Raw genomic sequence first — 26,932 nt, 5'->3', positions numbered from 1 at the left:
GATGCCTCCTTATTTCACTACAAAAAAAACAACAACATAGGTGTCAACTGGCTTAAGTGAGATCACCAGGGAGCTGAAGTTTTAGGTAAGGTAAATGACCATGCTAATAACAGTAGTCATTCATTCATTTTCCACACCCCCTTATCCTGTTCGGGGTCGCAGGGGGGCTGGAGCCTATCCCAGCTTACATTGGGCGAGAGGCGGGGTACACCCTGGACAGGTCGCCAGAATATTACAGGGCTGACATATAGAGACAGGCAATCATTCATGCTCACATTCACACCTACAGCCTTGAGTCACCAATTAACTTGCATGTCTTCGGAGGAAGCTGGAGTACCCAGAGAAAACCCACACTGACACAGGAAGAACATGTGAACTCCATACAGAAGGGCTCCCCGACCCTGGGTTCGTACCAGGAACCCTGCTGCTGTGAGGCAACAGTGCTAACCACTGTAGCACCATGCCGCCAATGCTAATAACAGGCATGCTAAATGCATACTAATAACAGTATGTGTTGGCTATATTGTATATAATTTCCAGTCAATATCACAATACAAGTGTGTTTTCTGTTTAAATTTTTTTTGACACCTAAAGTCAAACCGCTGTGAAAATTTTCACCTTAGTAGGGGTTGAATACTTAAACTGTGAACGCGATCCTCACTGAAGAACCAAAAACACAAAAGGCGGACTGGGAAAAAATGAAATGGCAAGAAATAGCTGGAGGTATGTATTATAGGTCTTCTACTTTATTTTGTAAAGTTTGTTTTACAGACAGGACATGACTGACTCAGGCACAATGCCTGGAGGAAGGGAGGGAGAGCATGTATGAGGCAGAGGCATGGGGCGGAGATTAGACTGCAAGATAATATACATACCATATGTTTACAAAGAACTTGAGTTTTAAAGTGAAATTGTTTTACAGTTTCATTTTGTCAATGTCTCTTCATTTACTGAAGTGTCTTAAAGGGCCAGTGTGTAATATTTGGCATGGTTTATTGTCAAATCTGAATATGAATCTGAATATTCTACCCAGTAATATGTTTATATAAGTGTATAATCGCTATAAAATAAAATTGGTTTGGTTTTTGTAGCCTTATAATTATGCTTATATATATATATATATATATATATATATATATATATATATATAGCAAGGGCCTTGCTTTAGAGAGGTCACCAACTTGCGCCGCCATGTATGTACGGCAGACCGAGCGGACAATCCAGCCAGCCAGAGAACGCGTTTCGCGTGTATAAATAAACCAACGAAGACGGCGGAAGGAAGGAAGAAGGAGGAGGAAACAGCAGAGAGTGTTCGTCGATAGAGAGTAGTGAAAGGTTTTTTTAGTTATAAAGTTTGCGAGTGGACCACACTTACCACGCAACAGGAGAGAATGAACCCAAACCGTCATCTGCGAGGAAAAGAAGATGCAACTTCACTCCATGTGATGCACTCTCTGCAGCGCTTTTCCTCCTGATGATATATCTCCCCAAAGATGGTAGCACCGAATCCCATTCTGTGCAGCAAAATGGAAGCGGAGGATTCAGCTTCTCTTCTCGCCCGCTCAGCATCCAACATATGGAGTTCCTCATCTGTATGCTCTGGCTCAAACAGGTATGGCTCTGGGTCTGTGTCCGCTACTCTTCAAAATCGCGTTCAAAATCGTCCATTGCAGCTACTATAGTCCGGAGATAGTGCTAGGCTAAATAAACAGCTGAGCTCTGTTTACAGGCTATGCTGTCAGACAGTGTGCGGGCTGGAGATTGGTGGAGCAGAAAGGGGAGGGGGTGCCCGCTAGGTATTGTAAACGAGTATGTGTGTATTAAGTGTGTGTGTTATGCTAGAAGAGTCAGAGTTTGGGACGGGGTCTTTTACCCCCTGGAGTGTTACCGGAGTTTTTGGAGTGCTCAAATAAACTGGCCTTTTTCCCGAACGCTACTTTGGTCTCCTGCTCGAGACTGATTCATTACAATATCGTAACATGGTTTAGATTTCTAAATAAATATTCACCTCGTCGCTAGATAGACCTACTCCTGAAAAACTCATGTCTGCACACGGGTTTTTGTCCCTACGAGGCCACTGTCATTTACCCGACGGGAGGGGTGAGCAAGTGAGCCCTGCAATCTAGAATTTGACCACTGATGTCACTGTTTTCAACGGTTTTCAACCCATTTTACACAGTGGCCCTTTAAGGCTGTGTTAACTTGCCTTTTCTGGATTGTTTTTACATAAGTTTTTTTAAATAAATTTGGGCCAACAGATATGTATTTTGGCCACCACATTTAGGGGCTTGGTGCCCCATGGTGTCACTTTTTCAAATTTACTGTTTTCTATTCTTCATCATTACGCAGGTAAGAAGTACAGCTACATAGGAAAGTAGGGAAAGAGTGTATGAGAGGATAAAGAAAGAAAAGAGTCACTGTAGGCACTGCCAGCCTGGCTGATCCAAAACCCTGGCAACAGCAACAAAGAGCCACTGTCTCTGCTTGCTCTGTGTCTCACACACTCATGCATGCATTCTGTACTGTGTGCACGCAAGCATACACGCAGACTGAATTTGCTTGCAGACACACACTGAAATAGCCCCAGAATGTGAATATTGTTTTAGTGATTTCCTTCTCACCAAGCTGCAAACACTGGTTTGTCCAAAGATTCAGTGATTCATCAATCATGCACCCCTTTGTCTGGTTTCAAGTCAGACTGGGGTCAAAAGATCAAGAGGTCCATGTGAGTGAAAGAGATTGAAATGACCAACAAATATTGCAAATTGTTGAGAGGTCATGAACTCAGCCTCCTGATAAGACTGAGGCATTGCTTAATTGTCTGTGCTTGGAAATCTGTCCTCTGCTCCAAGACACTGATATCAAAAAATCAACAGCCACAGCTCAGGCTTTCAGCTGACTGTCTCAGCTAAAGTGAGCTACTTCACACAGTACGCTGTCATTATGACTCGTCATAATTGTAAACACACCGCTACTTACTCATTTTGGTTGCACCTAGCACAACAAAATGACATATAATTATTGTTTTAAAACAAAGATTATGTTTAGTTGAAAAAGGTTTAGCCTGATGCTGAAAATGGCTGCAAATGTGTGTATCCAACGTTTAGTGCTGAGTAAATTTGTTGTATATTACAGTACAAGCAATCAATTACAACATGAAACAGAGCTAAACAATACCTGAAGTTAACATAATAGGAATTGCATCTTTCAGGCAGTCAGACAGAGTCAAATAAATCCCCTATATTAACAGTAACAACTGGAGAAAAGGACAATGTGTGAACAATGTGATGTACAAGCATGTTTAGAAACACAACAGAACTTATCAATTAGTCATTTCCTTCCTGTCAGTTTTCCCGTCACTGGTCACGCAGTGCTCACGTCACTTGGATCGCAGCTGTTGGACAGTGTGGCAGTGTGTACTGAAAGAGGCTTTCAGAATAAAAGCTCTGCTGGTAACTTTTTTAGCAGTGACAGGAACTCTGCTCACTAACTGGGTCAAAGGTCATTGATTCAGTGGTGAGTTTTTAGACTAGTAGAAGAAGAAACAAATCCATGAGTGTAGAGATAAAGAGATTGAGAGAGAGAGAGTTCTTTTTCCCTGTAACCCTGTTAAATACAGTTCCTCTTTTATTTCCCCTTAAGTTTCTTTAGGTTAGTCACAATCAGTTTTTCCACACTGTCTGGCAGCATCCCATATATATTCTACTTATATTTTCTATGTCTTTACACAAATTCCCAATATTCATTGACATTTTTGGTATCTTTGGAAATTATGAGATTTTGTGGGCTTTAACTTTCTACTGACAAAACCACCAGTTGGACTTTCCATTAGTACTTTTGGCCATACTGAGTTAATTCATGTGGTGTTGATTTGTGTTTCCATTGCAAGTTGAACACACCAAGTTCGCAGCATCTCCCGGAACAAAGTGTGCCTGACTGTCTCCAAGGTGGTTGAGGTCTTTTTCGTTTCCTTTTCTGTTTGAATATCGCAAATTTGGCCTTCTTCCTCATGTAGCATTTTCTAATTAAGACGTGGGTTTTAGGAGCATCTTTTGGACGTGTACACAGTGCATTTGGAATATGAGCCTCATCTGGGGGTTTTAACCGCAGTTTGTGGCACATGACCTCTTGTCTTGTCTTGTTTACGGTCAGCTCTTTGCGTTTTTATGGATGCTTTGTACACAAGCCAACTAGTCAACAGCTGCAAGCCTGTGGTAGAGATGAATGCCCAAATAAAAAGCCCACATTCCTGGTCAGAAGGAGAAACAAACTTACTTAAAGACATTATGAAAGACTTTGATATCACATAGTTGCATAGTCGAACAAGTCTGCCAAAGCGGAAAACAGAAAAAAATCCTATCATGATGCAAAGTGGCAAAATGGCACAAGCGGCTCCAACCATTCCACTTTCCATATTTTGATGTGTTACATAACATTTTAGGGTGCATTTATCAGGGCAAGGGAGCATGTAAACGGGAATATTAGTGGAATACTCACTTTCATTAGCCATGTAAACAGCTTAGTAGGAATGTTTTTTTTTTGTTTTTTTTTCAGAATACGGGCAAAAATGGGTGCGTGTTCCGAATCGCATACGTCTCTTTTTATTTTTAGTATGTACTGCAGCTGCCTTTAAAAAGCATACAGTGTTGCATACAGTATGTACAGAATTGGGACATACTACTTCCTCATAAGGTTATGCCTTGAAGCTTACATCTTGTTGGTTACATTTATGATTATTTAACCAAATTAAACAATTAATGTTCCTATCATTACTAACTGACAAGTCATTAGTCTCCTGAATGCGCTGTCATCCATCATTGCAACTTCTGACAGTTGGTGTGACATATTCTGACCTACATTTCGCTGCAGAGGATTGTAGGTCAGAATAGCCAGAAAAGCATACTGCAAAATCCGACCGGATGTAGTAGAACATCCTGGTATTTTTGGCATACTGCATTTGACCTTGGGGCTAGGCAATGTCCTGAAAATTATAAAATTATATTTTAAGGCTATATCTCGATACATGATATATATCTCGATATTTTTAGATGTCTGACCCAATACCCTCTCTGATTGTGAAAAAGTTGTAGGGATGACCATTGTTGTTGTTTGTTGTTTTTTTCCAGATAATATTGAGAACACATTCAGATTTTTGATCAATAATCATCAATAATGTGGACATAACGACTAAGTGGGGTAGTGGGAAGCATTAAAACAAATAAAAAAGTCTAGTAAGTTGACACATTTGCATAAATTTGCTGTAATGCATTTAAAAGGAGGGAAAAGCACCATTTATGCCACATCGCGATACAACGATATCCAAACTCTAATGTATAGTATATAGTATAGTATAGTATAGTATAATAGATAGATAGATAGATAGATAGATATACTTTATTTAATCCCCAGGGGGGAAATTTAAAATGTCCTCAGCAGCAGGGGCAATAATGACAAAAAAAGACACAGATCACAAGAACACAGCACACATACTGACACAAGAAAAATCCTAAAAGTACATAAGATCACAAGGTGTGAATAAAGGGTATAAAAAGGTGTATAAAAAACAGTACAATAGTAGTATAGTACAATATCTGTCACAGAGACAGCTGCATACTATATAGTATGGTAGTATGGGTATTAGAATGCACAGATTTTGTGCATGCAAACGTTGTCACTTGAAACACTGTCCAGTATAGCTGACTACCAGCAGTAATAATGCAATAGTAAACAGCACCAAAGCGGGCGCCGCTCCTTAACGTCAATAGACTCACAAGTCAGTCTTTAGACGCTTTGCTTAAATAAAGACTGATGACTTTGTGTTTAGATGGGCGGATACAATTTCAGAATTTAAAAAAACTCCCTATGTTGCAGAACCAATTGTAAATCTGCAGGGCGGTCCTTCGGTGGCTCGCTGAACTCTTGTGCTTGTAAACTTAGTCCCACTAAAAACACGTGTAGCGGTACAAAATGGCTCAGCCGTGCTCGCAGAAAACGCTGTCAAAGTTCAGTGGATGTTTGTCATGTTTGCGGTGACACATTCTCACCAACTAAAAGAAACAAACATAATCTTTTACAAGGCCATGACTCATCCGTCCGGCCGGACTATAACGTTAGAGGGAATCGCCTTGTTGTTTACAAATACTTCCGGGTAGAAAACCAGCAGAGCTTTTAGCTATATATATAGCCTATATATCACATTTTTCACATCACTGTATCACCGTTTGGACTAATCCGATGTTTGTAAAGTCTATAAACACAATGATTGAACAAACATTACTATTTCTGTGTGCACGTTTAGCTGGGCTAACCGTTCGCTGTTAGCCCTGTTAGCCGTTAGCAGTGTCTGTAATAGGTAATAACTCATTAAACGGTCTGTGAAAAAAATATCTTTTCCAGTGGATATCTTAGTTACAACATGATTGAGCTAGCAAAGCAGTTTTGTGTTGCTATGTGTGATATTTATTCAGTTTTAGGAAATCACAATGTCTAGAAAGCATCAGTGGCTGCAGCTGACAGGGACAGCTAACAGCAGCAGCAAAGCTAACAGGACGTCATCTGTTAAAAGCCTCCCGTTGTCGGATACGACATGAAACTACTCCAGTTAGCTCAATCATACTGTTACTAAGACATCCGCTGGAAAAAATATTTTCTTCAGGGATGAGCACACGTTTGATAAAACGGAGTTTAATCTCTCGGCATCCATTTTCAAGCTGTCTGTGTGTTTGTTTCCTTGCGGACGAGAAAAGGAGGAGCGCACATTTCCGAGAAGGCGTGTCCTTTTCAAAAATGCAAGAGGCATTGCTTTGTTGCCAGCCGTTTTCGACGGTGTGTTAAACACACTTTAGAAAGGAGTGTCCCCAGACTATCAGAAGGCGGAGATCTCTGATTATCTGGTGGTGAGACTATAACGTGATCAACTCAAGACAAGCGCATCATGAGCTAAAGACACACCTTCAAGCAGGTAGCCCTGCTGCATGGAGTACAAATCCTTGCCGTGCTAAGCTGGTGTGCCGAGTCAAACCAAGCCAAGCCAAACCAGCACGTGTCTGGAAAAGGGCTACAGCAGTAAGCTGCTTTTTAATAGGAGGATTACCCCAAACTCACGGGGTACTAAATACACTGTGGGTTGTTTCAGGTAGCAGAGACTGGATGAGTTGTATACACAAAGAGAAACAGACAAGAAATACTTTGAGAGAGAATGTATGGGAGTGAGAGGAAGGGGGTTAAATCTCTACAAAGACATGTTCTTTTCCAAGTTCTTTGAAAACTTTCCTGCTGCTGTTTCTGACTCATTGTTCCAAAATATTGTCGCTGTAAACAGCAGCTTTCTCGCCTTTTCATTCACCTCTATTTCATTGAGTTGGTTGAAGAGAGTTAACAGGTTGAGAGAAAGGAAAAAGTCAGACGAGGGACAAGTAGAAGTTAGAGAGGGAGGAGTTGAAGAGACAGAGGAGGAGACAAGGAAGAGGAGGAGTCTCCTCACATGACGGTAGTGGCATGTCTGCTTGTCCTTGGAAAGGACACCGGCATCTCACAACAAACGATTCCATTGTCTTTCTATCTGTTTGCATCTCACTCACTTTCTTTGTCTTGGTCTCTCTTTCTCCTTCATATGTCCTTATCTCTCAGCCTTTCTCTTCTGTTTCTCTAGTCTTTCATCTTTCCACTTGAGCAGACTGTTTATACTGCTGAAAAGTTATGAAGTGACACGACAGAAGGATCTTTTCACTTCTCTGCGTGTCAGTGTGTGCGGCACAGAGACGAGTGACTTTGCTCTTGTGCAACAGCACTTTATTTCCGGACGATGCTCACATACAAAAAATGACACACGCTCGTAACCCATTTGTACTTTGGAGTTTTCCGCTTTCTGCTCTGCTGCTGTTATTGCCCAATAGGAGTTCATTCACACACATATACACACACATACATACACACACACACACACACACACCTGTACCTCCCCCCACATTCCCTCTTCATTATCATAACCTTGCTGTCTCTCTCTCTCTCTCTCTCTCTCTCTCTCTCTCTCTCACACACACACACACACACACACACGCACAGAATTCCTTTGCTGACTCCTCCCCTCAGTGAAAACATTCCCCTGGGGCCCACACAACCTTCCCTCATGGAAAACTACCAGCGCACACACAAAGACACACAGATCTGCGTTAACAGTGGACAGCCCAGAGAGAACTGGAGAGCGATATGTGATGAAAGCAGCAGGGAGAGGGTCTTTGATGATGGTAATAAAATCTGATGAAAACTAACAAATCAATTTTTAAACTCTCCCACCCACACGCACACGTGACAGCACCAATATTTACATTCCCTGCAGCCTTGAAAGTGACAGTTGAATAGAGACACTTTCCCTCCAATGCTGCAGACAGAGACAGAACAAAGCCTGCCCCATCCAAAGCAACACCACCTCCCACTGGACTAATCTTCCATTGACCTGACTATGACTGGAAAGTGCTTTGCTATGTAAATTGCCCATTTTCATTTTCCATGTATATATTTTTTACAGTTATTGTAATAAACTGCTGTTAGACGTCAAAGTCTAAACTCAGTTTTTATCTTTTATGATTAAAAAGATATCTATTATGAAGAAATTATGTTTTAATATTGTACAATTCATATACCAGTGTTATACAAGGTTTCCCCCACACTGGGTTATTTGTGGTGGCCCCCCCCATTTGCATTTTCATCTGCTTATCTGGGGCTGGGTCGTGGGGGCAGCAGGCCAAGCAAAGCACCCCAGACGTCCCTCTCCTCAACAATGCTTTCAAGGTCATCCTGGGGGACCCCAAGGCGTTACCTGGCCAGATGAGATATGTAATCCCTGTTCTGCCCTGGGGCTCTTCTACCAGTGGGACATGCCTGGAACATTTTTAACGGGAGGCGCCCAGGAGGTATCCTAATCAGATGCTTGAACCACCTCAATTGACCCCTTTCGACGAGAAGCAGCAGCGGCTCTTCTCCGAGCTCCCTCGAGTTGTTAAAGCTCCTTGCCCTATCTCTAAGGCTGAGCCCAGCCATCCCATGGAGGAAACTCATTTTGGCCGCTTGTATCCACAATCTCATGAGGGTTGGGATGTAGATGGACCAGTAAGTCAAAGCTTCGCCTTCTGGCTCAGCTTCCTCTTCATCACAATGGACCAAACCAAACCACTGATCCATCTCACACTCCTTTCTGCCCTTGCTCACGAAGATTAAAACATCTGCCATCATGTTTTGATTTTCTATTTGCTTGCACAAACCTCTGAATTTAGAGAGGGGACACAGACATGGACCAGATACATGGTCTCTCTCTACATCCATGACGACACAGGCAGAAAAAAAAAACCTGGAGACTGCGGCAAGCAACTGGAACTCAGCCAGCACAAGAAGACCGGAAAGCCCTGACTCCAAATTCTGTTGATGGAACTACACAGATTAGACCTGGTGCTGCCACTGGCCATGAGCTGACTTTGAATGCTGAATTTGAGCTGCTACAGCGGCCAACAGAGGTTCCATCCCCAAGGTCGCTGCCCACCCTGCTGTCCACAGTGGCGGGAAGTGAGGCAGAGGGACTGTGTGGTGTTGTAGCTGGCCAATTCTTGTCTCATTTGTGGTCTTAATAAAAGGAGATTTATTCATTTATTTTTTATAGATTTATCTATTTAAGTATTCCACAAAAACTTTGCTTTTACTGAAATTTATTTGCTTATTTTGTCCATTAGTTATGATGAGCTTCAATATGGCTCAGACAGGCCACATAAGTTTGCCAAAAAAATGCACAAAGACAGCCAAAAGTCAGGCCTCAGCTTGCCACAAGAGGATTAAATAACTAATAATAATAATAACTAATGCAAACACTGAATGATAACTGTGAGTGTGTATCATATTAAGCTTGTTATGATAAAAAATGTCATATCTTTGTCAAACTAGGTTAAATATTAGCAGCAAATATATCTCTACCCTCACAGACGCAAGCAGAGGTAGACAAACGAGAGGCATGAGTACACTTGCAGGGCAGACAGGTGAGCTGACGTTTGTTTACAATAAAGCTGTTTAGTCACAAACACTGAGCCGCTCTCGTATGTGGGTGAACATGTATTTCCACAATGTCGCAACTACACACATTCATTCAACTGTGCAACTTGACGAGCTCAGCAGAATCCAAGGCCTGAGCCAGAAATATCCAGTTTAACAAGTCATTGTGTGCTCGATTGGGAGATGGTTTGCTTTATTCTCAGCTGATTTAAATACTGATATTGACTTTTAGATATTAGTGACACTGCTTTTAGAATAGCTAAAACAATTGATCCTAGGTGTGAATATGTTTAATTACCACAGATATCCCTTTACAGGGTTAGCAGAGATATGAACAGAGGCCCCAATGATCAGTTATGTGGCCTTGTGTGTTGATGCCTGACTATACTGTTTCATACTATAGAATAACATCCAGATGTGTAGACAGGTGGTGCTTGAACTCTGCTTTAAAGGATTAGACGGAATGATAGTTTTTATTGTAGTAAATACATACATCACAATGCCCAATCCTGCCATTTCCTTTCGCAGAAAATCATACATCTCTCTGCATAAACACCCACACAATATTGAAATTATTTGTCTTCCCATTCATATGATAAAAGGTATAATCCAGAACATGCTCACATTACTATGATGATTAAATAAACACTTAATATGACAGAAAAGTGACTCAAGCTACAGAGTATCCACTTAATGGAAGCTTTAACATCCGGTGTACAGTACATCTATTCTGGGAAAAATCATCTGGGTAACAGGAAATTATGCTTTTTTTCTGGCAGCAGCAGCAGCAGCAGCAGCAGCAGTTGTTGGATTGCTTGAGGAAATAACAGAGGAACAACTGGGTAGTTATCACAAACAATCAGGGCACATAATGTTTTGTTATTTTAGCTCATTTATTTAATCATCAGAGTACCATTTTCAAATCTGATTTAGATTTTTTTTTTTTTTTTTTTTGTTTAGTTAGCATGAGCAGCCATTGCTACTGCTGTTGAACAAAGAAAGTGCACGAACCTGAATAATATAGCACATCTTATGTTACTGTCATGGCACATATTAAGGCATAATCAAAAACAACTGTCACTTCTGTGTTTTTTTAATGCATTGGAATGGGATAACTGAGATACCAATATGCCGTAGTTGACACCGAGCTGTCTTTATGTCTGATATCATGCTGACTGTAACCCTTGTACAATAGTATCAAACACAGTGATGGTTCTAACTTTGGTAAGAGTATTATGACTTTGTAATTCTTCAAATAAATAAGAAATTGTTGTTACTGGTGGGCTATTTTGTTGGGTTTAGAGGGTCTAAAGGTTAAAGTTATTTGGGTAAAATATCTTAGTTGAGGCTGGGGTTAGGGTTATGGCTTTGACTACCCAGTCTGTTCACTTTCATGCATAAGAATCTCCAGAGTTTCCTCTTTCAACAAAGAACTGCAAATCTCAGCTCAAAAAAGATATAAAAGTACTGGGACACACTGTCTGATTGGCAGTCTGTGTCTGTTCGCACAGTAAACAAAAAGCACAGAATGTGCATCAGTACTGGTTTAAAGAAAAAAGTGAGGAGTACATTTTTAAAACTAACCACAATACAGTGGAGACATTTTAAAAGGGAACCTAACATGCTGATTTAGGGTTTTTACTAGAACATGTTTACATGACACACACACACACACACACACACACACACACACACACACACACACACTGTGAGTCTGATCCCTTATACAGGGACATTTGGACATAGGCCAGTGGTGCCAAGCAACAAGGTGTCACGCATGATGAACAAGTGTATATGTGTACTGTCCATACTGCTGGCATGTTGGTCAGTGTGTGTGAAGGGAGGGAAAGTAGTAATGATGACTTGATTAAGTCTGCAGAGGAGTTTGTGTTGGTGTGTACAGCTGCATGTGCAAACTATAAATAACCCGCAAGTCCCAAGACAGATTTGAATTGCCTGTGTGTGTGTGTGTGTGTGTGTGTGTGTGTGTGTGTGTGTGTGTGTGTGTGTGTGAGTGTGTGAAAGTGTGTGTGTGTGAACTCTGAAACTAATCTGAACACAGCATGGCATTATCTAAGTTGGAGCTGTCATTCTCTCCTTCTCTGACCTTTGCCTTCAGCTACATTCTCAAAGGAAAGAACATCTGAAGTTCTTCTTCTTGTTCTTACGATCAACTTGCAAGACAGTCAAATGAAAACCGTGGAATGTCCTGACTGACCTCACTGTGATTTTAGTGAGTTAGACTTCAATTATCTCTGGGTCGGACTGTCCCCAGAGCTGGCGAACATTTTCTACTTACTGTCAACTTTGCAGTGTAAAAGGCAACATGGAGGACACACAAATCAAAATCAAAATGTGTCTAAATGTCTGTATATCTAAACTTTAGGGTAAAATTTTTAAAGTGTTGGAACTGACCTTTGGCTTACCCGCTTCAAATGTTATCACTTGATTGAATGGTGGTTATCAGTAGTTATCAGCCTCATAGATGTGTGTTAAGGTGGATTTATACTTGTGCGTCAGCTCTATGCAGACCCTAAGATGTAGTCTATGCACATAGCCTATGCTGTTGTGAGCATTTACACTTGTTTGGGGATGTATCTGTGTCACTCTGCAGTTACACCTCCAAAACACTAGTTGGTGGTGGGGTTTCTGTGAAGTACTGTAAAGTTTAGTTGATTCAAAACACACATTAAACATGACTTAATAGGACCCATTTCAAACACAAGTACACAAATCGGCTTCACTATAACTTGCAGCATTCACAGACTAAACACTCTTTATCTGGACACATTTTCTCCACAAATACAAGGTGCCAATATTTTTAGCACAAGTCTGTGGCATTTTACATTGAGTAAATTAGCCTAGCAGTTAGCAGATTTTTCCTCTGCTCATATGAAGCCAGGGACAACAGCAACATTTAATGAAGGTAATGTTACAAAGTTCTGCTCCATTAAAGGTCGCAAGGTTCACCGACAACTGTCTTGTACGAAACACGTTTTCCAAACAAATGTAACACGCTAAAGTTATTAGCACAAGCCTATGGTATTTTAAAGTGTATAAATTAAACTTTAAATGCTATTTCTGTGAAGGCGTTACTGTCTACAACTGTAGACTGTCACAACTGTCACAATTTATTGTTTCCTATCAGTGAAATAAAAGTAAATAAAAGCTTTGTTACCACTGAGGGAAATGGTTTCAGCGTACAAAAATAGACAGGAGGTCTGCCGTGTTTGCAGTGACATTTCTGGGGAGGTGAACATCAGGCTATGGCATAGGGACGGCGTCGATTACATGCAAAAGTATAAATCCCGCTTTAGAAGGGGCCTGCTACACATATTAGTCAGTGGTGACCTCTAGTGGCCATAGTATTTATGACAGGAGCAAAGAAGAAAGTCGGCATAATGTTAGAATAGAGATGGGGGTTTGTATTAACTGGTGTACGTAACAAACTTACTTATCTTAAACCAAACAATTATCTTTTTTTCTGAACATAACGGTATTGGCATGAATGTGAAAACCTAATACCATTCAAAATGGGTACTGTGTTTCCACCAAACACTTTCGGTATAGTAACCTTAAAATCGATACGTAACCCATACGGACACGTGTCTGAACCCTAAATCTGTTTAGCGTTCTCACCACAGACGGTACTCGTAAACGAGGCAGGGTTGTTGCTACTCACTGCTGCATCTAGCTCTCACTGTATTTCCTCTTCATAGGCGATGTAACATCTGAACCTTGTCCACAGAAAAGAGCCACAGCCATCATTTTTAGAACCCAAAAAGAACAGGCTGGAGTGTTTAGAGTCTCTGTTGCTATCAATGGGATATTTAAAAATAGCAGGTTTGTGCAATGAGTCTTTGTTGAGCAAGAGTGACGACTCTCTTGACCAATCAGCGGACAGCATTGTTTCTAGCTTACCTTTAAGTATCGAATCAGTGTGCTAGGTATGTTTTCCACATCCGCCAATACCTGCTAACATCTGTCTTTTTTATTAAATGGGAAAGGCATTCACTCCCGGGTAAAATGACTGCAGTGGTCACGGGTGTTAATTGGCTCGAGCTCTGATTAGCTTCCATCGGCATTGATGGAAATACGACACCTACGTCGACGCGCTAATTTTAACCCCTTTGCAAGTGCAATGCGATGACAGTCCGCCAGAAAATACAGTCCATCTCTATCCAAGCAGCGCTTATCTTTCCAAGTAAGTCCTCACTGAGTTTAAAAAAGAGACTAAACCAGCAAGAGATACAAAAAAAGAAAAAAACAATGTAACATTTTCACTGACCTCAATGGTGCTTTCTACTGTTTACTAACCCGTTTTCCAGCCCGTCCATGACATGGAATGTGACACACCAAAAAACAAAAAAACAACAACACAAACAGAAAGGCACACTGTCTGCAACAGAGCCATGTAACAAAAAAACAGGACTGAACGGAGCGGTTGTGTTGGTACCATCGACAACTTTTGACAATGGAAACACAAAAATAACCATTCTAATGTGTAACAAACTGAGCTCAACTGAACTGGAGTGCTTGGTGGAAACGAGGCTTTATTGGCTACATAAATTATATTTTGCTAAAAGACTGAGGCTAAAGCTGTATATCCAGGCAAAAAATAAGCATTCCCAACAGCTGATGATCATGAAGCCACTTTTTAATACCAACGCAACTCAAGGATGATTGTTTTTGAATGTGAATAAAGTAATTTAAAACAAAATAATGTAATTAATAGAAACAAATGTTGTAAAAGATGGGGCACAATCATATACTGAGGCTGGTGTTTCTCCTTTCCCTGTTTGAAGAGCGCAAGAAGGAGAGGATTTGAGCTGAAGGGGCTTTTAGGGGCTGGTCTTAATAAGGAAAGAGCAGAAGGATTTCTCCAACACACACACACACACACACACACACACACACACACACACACTCAAGAGGAATGGAAATGGATTTGCACTGGGAGCCTCTGGGGGCCAATATGACGCTGGATGCAAAGTAAAATATTTCCAGATCCCCTCTGAGCTTCTGCTTTGGGAAAAAAACCTGAATTTAGATTTAGACCGCACTTATAGCCCTGCTGGATCATCTCACTGGCCACACACATGAAACAACATGAGCATGGATTTAAAGCAGGACGGATTTTTTTTTTTCATAAACACACTTAAATGCATGCACCCAGACACACAGATACACACAGGGGAGCATGGATTTCTCTCTAGGGCCTGAGGGGACCGATCCCTGCCTCTTAATGATGACAGAGCCACAGAGATGGATTTACCGTGGAAGGGAGGGATGACAGAGGACAGCCCTGATGGACGTTTTCACTGCAAACACACACACACACACACACACACACACACACACACACACACACACACAATTTGTGTGTTAAGACCGAGACGAGAGTCATTGATGATACTGTAACACACTCCCAAAGAGACACTCCTGTTAAAAAACAGACATACATATACAGCACTCGCCATCTTAACCCCTTTACTTAGTTGCCATGACAACAATCCACACCCCATCTACCAAGATAACCATTCAAGCAATACACCATGTGACACATTTACACGTGCACGCAGAAGTGATGGTGTGTGTGCAGCATTTCAGCCCAAGAAGAAGGCAGTCAGTGTGAACAAGTTCATTGAGCGTGTGTCTGTGTACTTGTGTAGGATTAAGGAAGTCCATATGATGGTGAGATTAGTGAACCTGAGCAGCGATGATGTCATCAGCATCTGCCGTCGCTCGATTTAACTTTCTACTTACCATTTTTCTGCGCAGTCTGTCAGTCGGTGTGTGGTAATCCATCATTAACTTGCAAATTAAGATATTTACAGCTAATTCAGTCATTCATTCATATTATTGGAACAGCCTGAACGTCTTCATTTTTCTTTATGTTCCAATAATGTGGTTACGTTTTCATTTAGATACAGAGGCACTGTCGAGTGGAATTCACGCATATATATTATTTATCATTTATCTTTTTTGTTTACTTATGAAAAAATCTTGAACAAACATTGGTAAATTCCCAATTACAGCATGACTGAAGGAAAAGTGGGATGAGAAATATGGTTAAATGTGCATATATGGTAGGGTTGGGCGATATTGATATTCCCCTACTGACAATATTGCTTTATGAAAAACAATATACAAAATTATTGTCCAGAAAAAAAGCTGAAGAGAGAGACGCAATTGATTGAAATATCTATGGATTGGAGAGGCATATGTTACAATACTTATTGTTTTTCCTAAAGCCCCAATTATTGACTGTTGATTAGGGGTGTGGAGTAACAGAGCCACAATTTAATGCTGAGCTAAGCACAACAGGAAGGAGATCAAAATTCATTCGAGGTAAGAGGGGGGGAAGATACGCATCCTGCACGTTGTATTTGTTTACAAGAAAATTCATGTGTTTTTTGAGGTGATGAGACAAGAGGGCTCTCTTAAGCCCCTTTAATACAGCCTGTTCAAGACGGGAATGTTGCAGCTTGTTATTCTTGCTAAAATGTACAAACAAGGAAATGGAGGGCATTGTTGTTCCACCGTTAAGCTGGCAGCAGAGGTAGAAACAGAGTCGAGTCTCATAGAGAGGCAAAGAACCCTTGGAAAAAATATGCATGGTAGTCAACAGTAAGATACAAGTAATTTTGTGATGCCTTTTTAATTGTGCCATGAATTAGACATATGATGTTTGTCAATTTGAAATATAATTTTGCAAGTCCAATAGGTCGAAGTTTGTCGTTGTAGTATTTCATTTTAAGTGAAACTGCTAAGTGAACCCTCATCCTGCTTGAAAGACATCACCAACACCTAGCTAGCTAGCCAGGTAACTTAGCTATGTTCCACACACAAATGTAACTCGATCTCAAGACAACACATAGGCATCATCGCTTCAATGAGAGCGAAAGCTATGACATCACTTAATGTGATGTGGGAGGAATAGCATGCTGAGCCAAGTGCTACACTTAGTGGTGTTTGGCTTAATATCGAACCACTTTGAAAATGTTTAATAATTAATCATGTTGCGTACACTACAAAATAGAGCTGTCATAACATTATACAGTAAAATCAAATAACTTAATAGAAGAAATGCATGTAAATTAGGGACTATTTTAGCGAGGCTACATCCTTTTATCTAGCCTGAGTTGCACCTACTGTATGCTGTATGCCATATGTAGGTCCTATTTGTTTTATTTTGATGTATTCCTTTTAATCTCTTTTCACCAGCCTTCACTGTAAGAAAAAAACATTAATATATTTGTGGATTACAGTCTGTTGCAGGTCAGCTGTCAGAAAAGCCTCATTTTTGGAAAACTCATTCAATCTGATCATGGTAGGATTTGCAGAATGCTTCACCATTTTGATGGTGGATTTTTTAATGAGGTTACTTGAGGAAAACACACACATCTACAGCTGACTCCTAAAGGAGTGTTTAATAATGAATAAATACGTGGTGAACACCATTTATACTGTGTCAAAGTATCAGTGAAATGCGATCAAAAATGAACGTCTTGTGACATTATGTATTGATTTTCCCTCTCCCTGCTGTCTCTCCAGCTCTCCTCCCATCTGTTTGTCTGCTTGTCAATCTTTCACACACTCTTGTGAATGAAGGGATCACACACACACACACACACACACACACACACACACACACACACACACACACACAAAAACACACAGATAGCAGCAGCACAGCATGTTGTATGGTGTGGGCAGCTGACATTTCACTGCAAGCAATCTGCCAGTCAGAGTTGGATGCACTCACACGAACACACACTGATACACACACTCATACATGCAGATCTTGTCAGTGAATGAGGGATTTTTTCTTTAGCCCGGTTTATTCGATCAAGCACACGTGTGCGCAGCATTCATATTACATAAGACTTCATTCCCTGCTCTGACTTTCTGCCATTTAGTTATCCATGTGTGCAATGAATCACCAAGCTACCAGTTTAATATAGCATGCACGTGTGAACTGTTATGTAACTACCTAATCATCATTAATTAATTAATAGATGCCTCCTGTGTCCACAAAATGGTTCATGAACCTGCGAGCCAAAGAGATGAATACCAGCTCATTAACTGGCAGACCATCCTAGTTCATAAACACACAATAAACACAATAGCAGCGGTTTTATAATCATATTTTGATGCACATTTTGAAGTATCGCTTTAGAAAAGCTGTGTGGAAAGGACAAAATCCAAAGAACTTTCTCAATTTTGCAAAAACGTTTTTACGCTCACTTAAGATGGTTTTTGCCTTTGCAAAGAAAAAGAATTGATGCACTAAATGGGGTATAGAAACACCTTTGCTTATAAGATCTGATGTAGCAAACATTTAGCTCAAATGACTCATCAGCTGTTTCCGCTGTCAGTGTCTTCCCGGATTTCCTTAACGACATATTTGTCTTTGTCTCTGAAACATGGTCAGTGTTAGCTGACATGAAAGAATGATAAAAGTTACCCAACTGAAACAAATTCCTGAAGACCTCTCTTAATTTTTCTCTCATATATTGGAAAGATGTTCAAGGCAACTACCGTAAAACTTCAATTAAAAGCCTAGTCCCAATTAAAGGCCCAGTCCCTTTGTGGCCACACATTTAGACAAGTAAAGGCCTCTCTCAAATAGAAGCCTGGTCTGGTTGCCAAGCAGTTTATTTTCATACAAGTTCTTTGGATGTATAAAACCGGATTATTGACTACCCACTTAAGCTAACATAAGTTGGCTGTTTAGATCGCACATACAAATATAAATATTTGAGCTTTTGCCAATAAGGAGATGCTACACATCGCAAGCTTGGTTCATTTTGTTTCACTGAAACTACGAGCACCATAGAAGACCATAATTCATTTAATTCATGACATAAAAACAAGTGGTGACTCCCTACCTCTGATGCTGTCATAAAGTCAGAATGTGTCCATTCCTCGATTACCCTGTAAGGTAATCATATTCCTTTAGCCCATAAGGATCCACTGATCAAAAGAATCAAAAGTGTTTTTCATAATAATTAATCTAAGTGATAATTATTGTTTCAACAGGATAAAGATGTGTTGTGTCGGTATGCCAGGTGCCCTTGTCCTCAGGTGCAGTGAAACATAACACATAACTGATATGTTATTCAAAGCCTGATTTTCATACAAGTAATATTCATACTTGTTCAAAGAAACAAATTGATCACATTTCTCGTCTTTGCTGAGCAACAGTTTTGTGTGAAAGGAATTAAAGGCCTGTCCCATATAGACGTCTGTTCCAAATATAGGCCTGTTTTGTTCCGTGATTTAAGCAAATAATAGCCCGGGCTACTAATTGAAGTTTTATGGTAGTTTTGTTTCCAGTTTGCAACCTTTACCCCTAAAGCGTAGCCTATTAACTACTTGCACAACATAGGCCAACATAAATCCATGTCACAAACTCTGTCTGTTTACTTCCTGTCAACTCTACAGTAATGTTACCTTCTCCTCTGAACTTTGGGATCACAGTGTTTTTTCATCCTTAAGTCTGTTAACGCTACTTTATTTTTCACAGTTAGATTTGAACGTATTGTTACAAGTATGTTACTAGTATTGTTTTCTTTTTTTTATATAGCAATAAGCATTTTTAATAATTTTGATAAACATTCTAGATAACTGTTAGCAATGTTAGCTAGTCATTCAGTGTAGCACCAATGTTAGCCTGATTTTTGGAGCCTAGCTAATGGCGCCCTTTATACACTTGCTACTGGGAAGAGGTGGTAAAAATGAAAGCAACTTACGTACACCAATTTGTGAAAGCAAGCATTAATGCTCTGTAGAGCTGACCGCCCTGCTCATTAACTTGACAATGTTTTTCTTTATTTTTGTAGCCAGCTAAGGGTAACTAACTGGCTCCTCGCTAAATTGTGCAAGTAAATTCAGCCAGCCAACACTTGTATGTGAAGCCCATGTGGGTAGTAAACAGGCTGAAAAATGGGCCCTATATGGGGTCATTCTTGGGTTATATATTGGCCCCATGCCAATTGCCCAAACATGGGTGGTTTACCCAACTTTGCCCCAGATAAGATGCCCATTTTGGGCCCATACCCACTTGGTAGCCCTCGCATAACCATGTGGGGCCCACATGGTAAAGCCAAAGTGTGGGCAAATGGCATGGGGCCAATATGGAACACATGGACAACCCTATATTGGGCCCATTTGCCAGCCCAACTACTACCCACATGGGCCCCACATATGAGTGCTGAATGTGGAGTAGCATAGCCTAATCTATTCGCCCAAGACCAAACCAGCTGATGGAAATGGACTTAATTCACATTACTTTTTTGTGACAGTTTGGAAATGAATGGAAATTACACTAATGTTAGAATAAAATCCAGTAAGTCAAATGCAGCATGAGTGCAATGGAGATAAATTCTTCTTTGGAAGCTATAATTATGAAAAAAAGTATATGCATAAACATCATAAAAAGTATGTCTTTCTGACAGCTAGAGCCAGCATTTTAAAATAAGTCCTGCTGACTGACCAACCGACTAGTGATCATATCACTATCACTGTTCAAACAGAACAGTTGTGGGAAATATTGGGAGTGCACATGAATGAATAAAAAAACGCAACATGTAATCCCACACACTTTACCTTTATTGTAAAACTTAAAAGATGGATTTTGTACCAGGTAATATTTAATCTACTGCTCCTCGTAATGTGGCTTTAAGATACTTAATGGAGCTTAGTGAAAGGTCAATCAGGAAGAGTACTCCATTCAGTCTCCTTCATGCCTTCATTCATTACTCCCTCACAGCCGCACCTGTTTGCTGCCGTCCATTCAGAATTTCGAGTCTATGAAGAAACTACTTGGTGATTCATTTTATCTGATCAAATAAAGCCACGCCAAAACACACACAAAAAACAAGCTGTACTTTTATTGTATAATAACTCCACATGGCCCCATTTAACTACATTATATAGATGTAACATACATACATACATTGCCAGCAGCTGTGTTTTTTAGTGTTGCAGCGGGATTAAGTTCAAAGGACATCAAGTTCTCACACGTTGTTATATAACGTATAATGACAACATTTATAATGTATGCAAATTGTCACAATCAAGATGATCGTCAGAGAAAAAGCAGCTGCTGCAGGAGAAAAACATTTTCTTTTTAGCTTTTCTACCAGACAGCCACTGCAAAAAATTCTATTTTGAGATTGAGTGTGTGTCTGCACGTGGCAGGTGTAAAGGTAACCATGGCGATCAGACAGCGGGAGTGGGGAAACAGTCTAATGAGGGAAGAAAATTATTATCAGTTGCTATCTATCCTCTCTCTCTCACACACACACACACACACACACACACACACTCACTCACTGGAAACACTGACATGGCAAATTACACTTCCTTTCTCTCTTCGCTTTTTTTTTTTTTTTTTTTTTTTACTGAATGGTTGGCTGACGGGCAGATTGCAAGTGTGTGTATTTGTGTGTTTTCCCTGGAGTGTTGCTAAGGGCAGAAATGATGACAATACCATGTGTGCTGTGTGTGTGTATCTGTGTGTGCACCATCGCCAGGGAGAAGCCAGAGTTTCACGCTATCATTATCTCTCCTCATTGGAGCTGCAAGCTGCTGAGAAGTGGGCCACCTCCCTCTTTAATGAAACAGCCAGGACAGAAGCAGAGGAAAGAAGGTGAAGAGAAAGTCAGAAAACATGATGACGACTAAATCTGAAATTTTCACGATCATCCACATTAGTGCTCTATAAATCTATTTCTGTTTTACTCACTAAATACATTTTTTAGCTAAGAATATCTCAGCCATCTGTTTGCAAATCTAAACTAAAATCTGTTTCCCGTGGCTTAAACCAGAAGGCAAAGTGTCCACTTTGCTGTAACATCCACAGACATAATACCTCTTACTTACTGTAAATTTTGGAGAGATTGTCTTCCTGAGTCTGCAAGCTTACCCGCAGGACCTTTATTAGTTTTACAGTTACGGCTAAAACCTGTTTCTCATCCGATGGCAGATATCCCAGATCTGGACCAACACCGGCAGCTAATCGATTGTTCCTTGGCTCAAGACCGATCCATCCCCCCCCCAAAATAATAACAGAAAATTGCTTTGTGTATTTTTGAGAAATCCTGCTGATAGACACACTAGTGGGCAGTTTATACAGTCCTGCATGTCAATACGTCTACTTGAAGTTTAAGAGAAATGATGCTGGCTCAGCAGTAGTGATTTTTCTTTTGCTTTGTGTATGTATTTGGTTGCTGGTGTTTTGCTTTTTTTTGTCTATGCAACATTCCCAAAAGTTATTTTTTCTTAGCCAATTCTGCAGTTGAAATAAAGATTCACATCTAATCAGTCTGACCTCAGTTTGTTTCAGGATCTTTGAGTGGCTCTATGATACTTTTCACATGACAAGGCAAGTTCAGAGGGGAGGGCTGAGCGTACACCTTTGCTCCCTGATGTCCAAAGTGCCCTATTGTCAAGGTTTATTTACTTAGTTATTTATGTATTAGTAAAGGCCTGCCCATGGCCCTTATCAAATACAACATTCACCAGACACTTACCACTCCTCACTCATTAACAGGTATAGGTTATATAGAATTTTAAAGGATTCCAGCTCAGGATGACCCTGACTATGTCCATGTCATGTTTCAAGTGATTTTACTGTTGAGTCTTTGTGAAATTTAAAGGGAAACATTCCTAATTTCCTAATTTAATTATCATAATCCCGTTTTGATTTTATAGGATGGGAGATCATGACAATAGCATGATGCGGTTTGTTGTAAGATTCAATTCTGTTTGATTTAGGTTGCCATAATTTAACAGGTTATGCTGTAAATTATGTCTGTTTATGGTGTATTTTAAAATATTGTTTCATGTGCCCTGTTTTTATCTTCATGCACCTGTCCCTCTTAAAGGGTAGCTGTGGTATTTTTTAACCTGAACCCTGTTTTCCCACATGTTTGTGTCTGAGTGACTAATGGGAACAACAATTTTTGAAATTGGTCCAGAGACTTTGGTCGGCAGCAGCGAAACAGGCTGCAATGTAATCACTTGGGGCAACTGTGCCCCCTAATGTGTGTCCACTAAAAGTGTTTGTTTTTGTCGCTGACAGGATCATATTTTTATTATAAGAGTCTGACAATATTATGGAAACGTTGCCTACAGAGACAGATTGTTAAAGGGTAAGATCCGTTTTTTTTAACCAGAAATAGCCCTGAAATCACCATCAACAAACTCACCAGACTCCATTTTAGCGTGTACAGAGCCATCATATTTTCACTTCTAACTGGGTGATTATATTATATTATATTATATTATATATATTTATTTCAACCAAGACAGATTGTTGGAACAGTGGAAAGACAACCCAAGACGGCTTTTTTGAGTTTTAATTTGTTTTTGTGGACTTCCAGTGAAGTGTGTTTAACAATGATAAAATTGCTGTTTATTTAAAATAAAATAAATAAAATAAAGATAAATAAAGAGTCTGGTGGGTTTGTCAATGGTGATTTCAAGGCTGTTTCTGATTAAACAAAAGGGATCTTTCTCTTTAACCAAAAGGTCTATCTTACTTATAAAAACAATCTGAGCCTGTCAGTGGCAAAAACACTTTTAGTGTACATAAATTGACGATGCACAGTTGCTCCAAGTGGTTACATTGCTGCAGCAGTCTCACTCAAAACTGCACCAATTTCAAAAACAGTGTTTGCCATTACTGAATTGGACACAAAAACATGAGAAAATGGGGTCCAGGTTGAAAAATACCGTAGATACCCTTTAAGGTCTCTGCACAGCCCTACAGAATGGGAGTGACAGCTGTATCTAAGTGCCTGACTGTCAGCAAGAATATTCAATAAATAATGCAGCAATCTTTATGTTAACAAATTTTTATGGGCATATGTAGCTAAACAGCACTTTAGGTTTAGGTTTTAAAAATTGTGTTAGAAAAGTGTGTATTTTTTGTTTACCCACTCTGGATTGTCTCAGGGCTCCGCATTAAAACTTATGAATTGGCTGAGAGTAGAAAGATGATATTTTTCTTTTTGCTAACTGTTTAGTCTTAACAGTTACAAATGAATGACTTGCTCTGTTAACTTCATCACCAAACGTTTTGTCAGTGTGGGCGGTAACACAAGCTGGCAACTTGGTTGGAAAAAAAAGGCAAAAACAAGACAGCATGGTGACGTGACTATTTTATACTCAGGAAAAATAGCAACAAGTGAATCTGCGAGGTGTGAGCATGAAGCAGTTTTCTATCTGATCAGAAAACAAAGTAACTGCGAGGGGTTCATGTGGAGGACACTTTTGCTCGTGCATGTATGCGCACTCACAAAAATGGGTTGCCACGGTAACAGCAGCTTCGCCATCAGGACGTGTGCCTTAAATAACTCTCGTCTATATCTGTCTGTCTGCCTGTCTATCAGTTATGGGCCAAGCATCTTTATCCATCCAAATAAGACAAGTTTTGCCTCTGCAGTGAAAGTTATTCACCTCGTAGGAATCAGAGATTATTTCCTCACTAATGCATAAAAAAATTAAAGTTATGTTGCATGGCAGTACTGGTCTTTTTGTATTCTGAAACATACCAAACTTGAAAACAGAAAAATGTTCTGTGTACCACAGGCATGTCTGTTTGAACACATACACATCGCAGTAGTCACACTCCTCCCTGCCTTTCCCTCAGCTATTTCCTCTCTCTCACACACACACACACACACACACACACATACGTTAAATAACCTGTCACTAATTAGAGACGTCGGTTAATTAAGGCCAACTAACCACATGGGCTTCACAATGAGCAGCTGCGTGAGAGTGTGTGTGTGTGTCTGTGAGCACATGATTGACATGTGGTGGGAGTGAAGTTGAACACATGCTGCCCGGTGGCAAACAGACACACAAGTCTCCTTTCCAAAACTGCTATATTTAGACACATAAATATTTTTAAACTACATGTTTGAAATCTATGAAAAACTTTGTGTCGCCACCCTCTCAAAGGACAATATGAGACAAAGCAAAGCAAAAACACAGGAGAGGAAGTGAGAGTGTGAAAGAGTCAAAGGAGACGGATCATCTGAAGTGAAGGGTCAACGTGTACAGCAGATGGTTGCCAGCGGCGACCCAGTGATGTGACGGCATCTACTGCTCTCCTCACATCTGTCATGGCTTCCCTCTGAGTGTGTGTGTGTGTGTGTGTGTGTGTGTGTGTGTGTGTGATCGTATGTAATTTACATCCACATCTGCCGCTAAAGCCCTTTATACATTACGTGACTCTGCTTGAGAGCAAATGTCAGTGTGCTGTAAATTGCTCTCATCTCTGCTGCGCTCAGGGCAGCTGACCTCTGGTAACAACACATCGCATTATTCACAGAATTGACATAAGCATTGTCATCAGTGAACTGAAACTATTTACAGCTATATGAAATGTAGAGCGACTTGCAGATGGTAAGATTAATTCAATGTCATTCATTGTGTAACTCAATGCTGTTCGATGCAGGATGTATAGATTAGAGTGTGGTTTTACATCCAAATAAATTAATCAATTTTGGATTAGTGATGTAATCAGTGTACATACAAGGCTAAACAAAGCACAAGATATGGAATGTATACTTCATTATGTTATCAGTACTTTTACTAGTAGGTATGTGTAAATAAGGCTGGGAAACCATCTTGATTAGGGATCGTGATAAAATTCATGAATAATGATGTTCAATATGGATAAATCTAACAGCCTATCACACATCGAAAATAAATGTGATAACAGCCAGTCAGTCTGCTGCCTCTCTCTGCTTCTGCTGATTCGCTGCTTTTTTGCAGGAGGGCAAAGCTATGCGTGACTTCAGAGCAAAACCCACAGCGGACGAGTCAGTGACGACAATGCCTATTACTCATAAGAGCAACAAAAGGGAGACAGTATGATTAATTCATAAAACACATGTTGAACAAGCAGAACATAAACTTGCAGAGATGTGACATCTTTGTCCATTCTGCCTGCAGTCACTTTCTTCCTCCTAATCCACACCTGGTAGGCTTGGATGGTATCACGGTATTACAGTATTTCAGGGTATTTGAAACCATCAATACGCCAAACCACAGTTTGATTTGATACCATCAAAAACACAACAAAGATCAAAAATCTTTCTATTAATCTCATATGAAGATGGTGTCCTGAGGATGCACTATATGTAGTGCATATCACATGCCAACAGAGTAGGGTGACCATATTTTGATTTCCAAAAAAGAGGACACTCGGCCCAGCCACGACATAGCCTATTTAAATGATACTCGCAGTTTACTCAAAGATGCCTTATCATTTTAATGTATTTAAAATTTATATGTATGGATAGAAAATTCAGTTATATCACAAAATAATATCTCTCAAAGACAGAAATTCAGATAGGCCCCAATAGGGGACACATACACACAAAAGTGTGGCGATCCGAGCCCAACGGTACCCGACAGGTCGGGCCGGGTTTGGTAAAAAATGTAGCTATAAATTGTATTCGGGCTCTGGTCGGATTCGGTCAGCTTTCAGTGAAAATGTAGTGTAAAAATAAATAAAATCCTATTGTCTGTCCTGTTTATTGCATGGGCACTGTTATTTACGTGACAACACTTGAACATAACACACACAGACAGACATTGGCTGTTTGTTTCTACCTCTCCCCTCGCTCGAAGTCTCAGACCTTCCACCACCGGCCTCTGCCTTGATTAAACGCTGAAAATAAAAAAAAAGAGGGAGACAGGTTTTTCCTATTTTATCTTATTTTGTTTTATGTCTCCCTCTCCTCTCGCTGGAAGTGTCGGACCTCTTGCCTCCCGCTCCCGTCTCAAACACGGGCTGAGCACCCACGGCGCACGCCCGTCCTGTTAAATACCCTGTAACCATAACAACTGTGTGGCACAAACTCAGTGC

Source organism: Epinephelus fuscoguttatus, linkage group LG24 (assembly GCF_011397635.1).
Source record: "Epinephelus fuscoguttatus linkage group LG24, E.fuscoguttatus.final_Chr_v1".
NCBI lineage: Eukaryota > Metazoa > Chordata > Actinopteri > Perciformes > Serranidae > Epinephelus > Epinephelus fuscoguttatus.
This window is presented reverse-complemented; position numbering follows the sequence as displayed.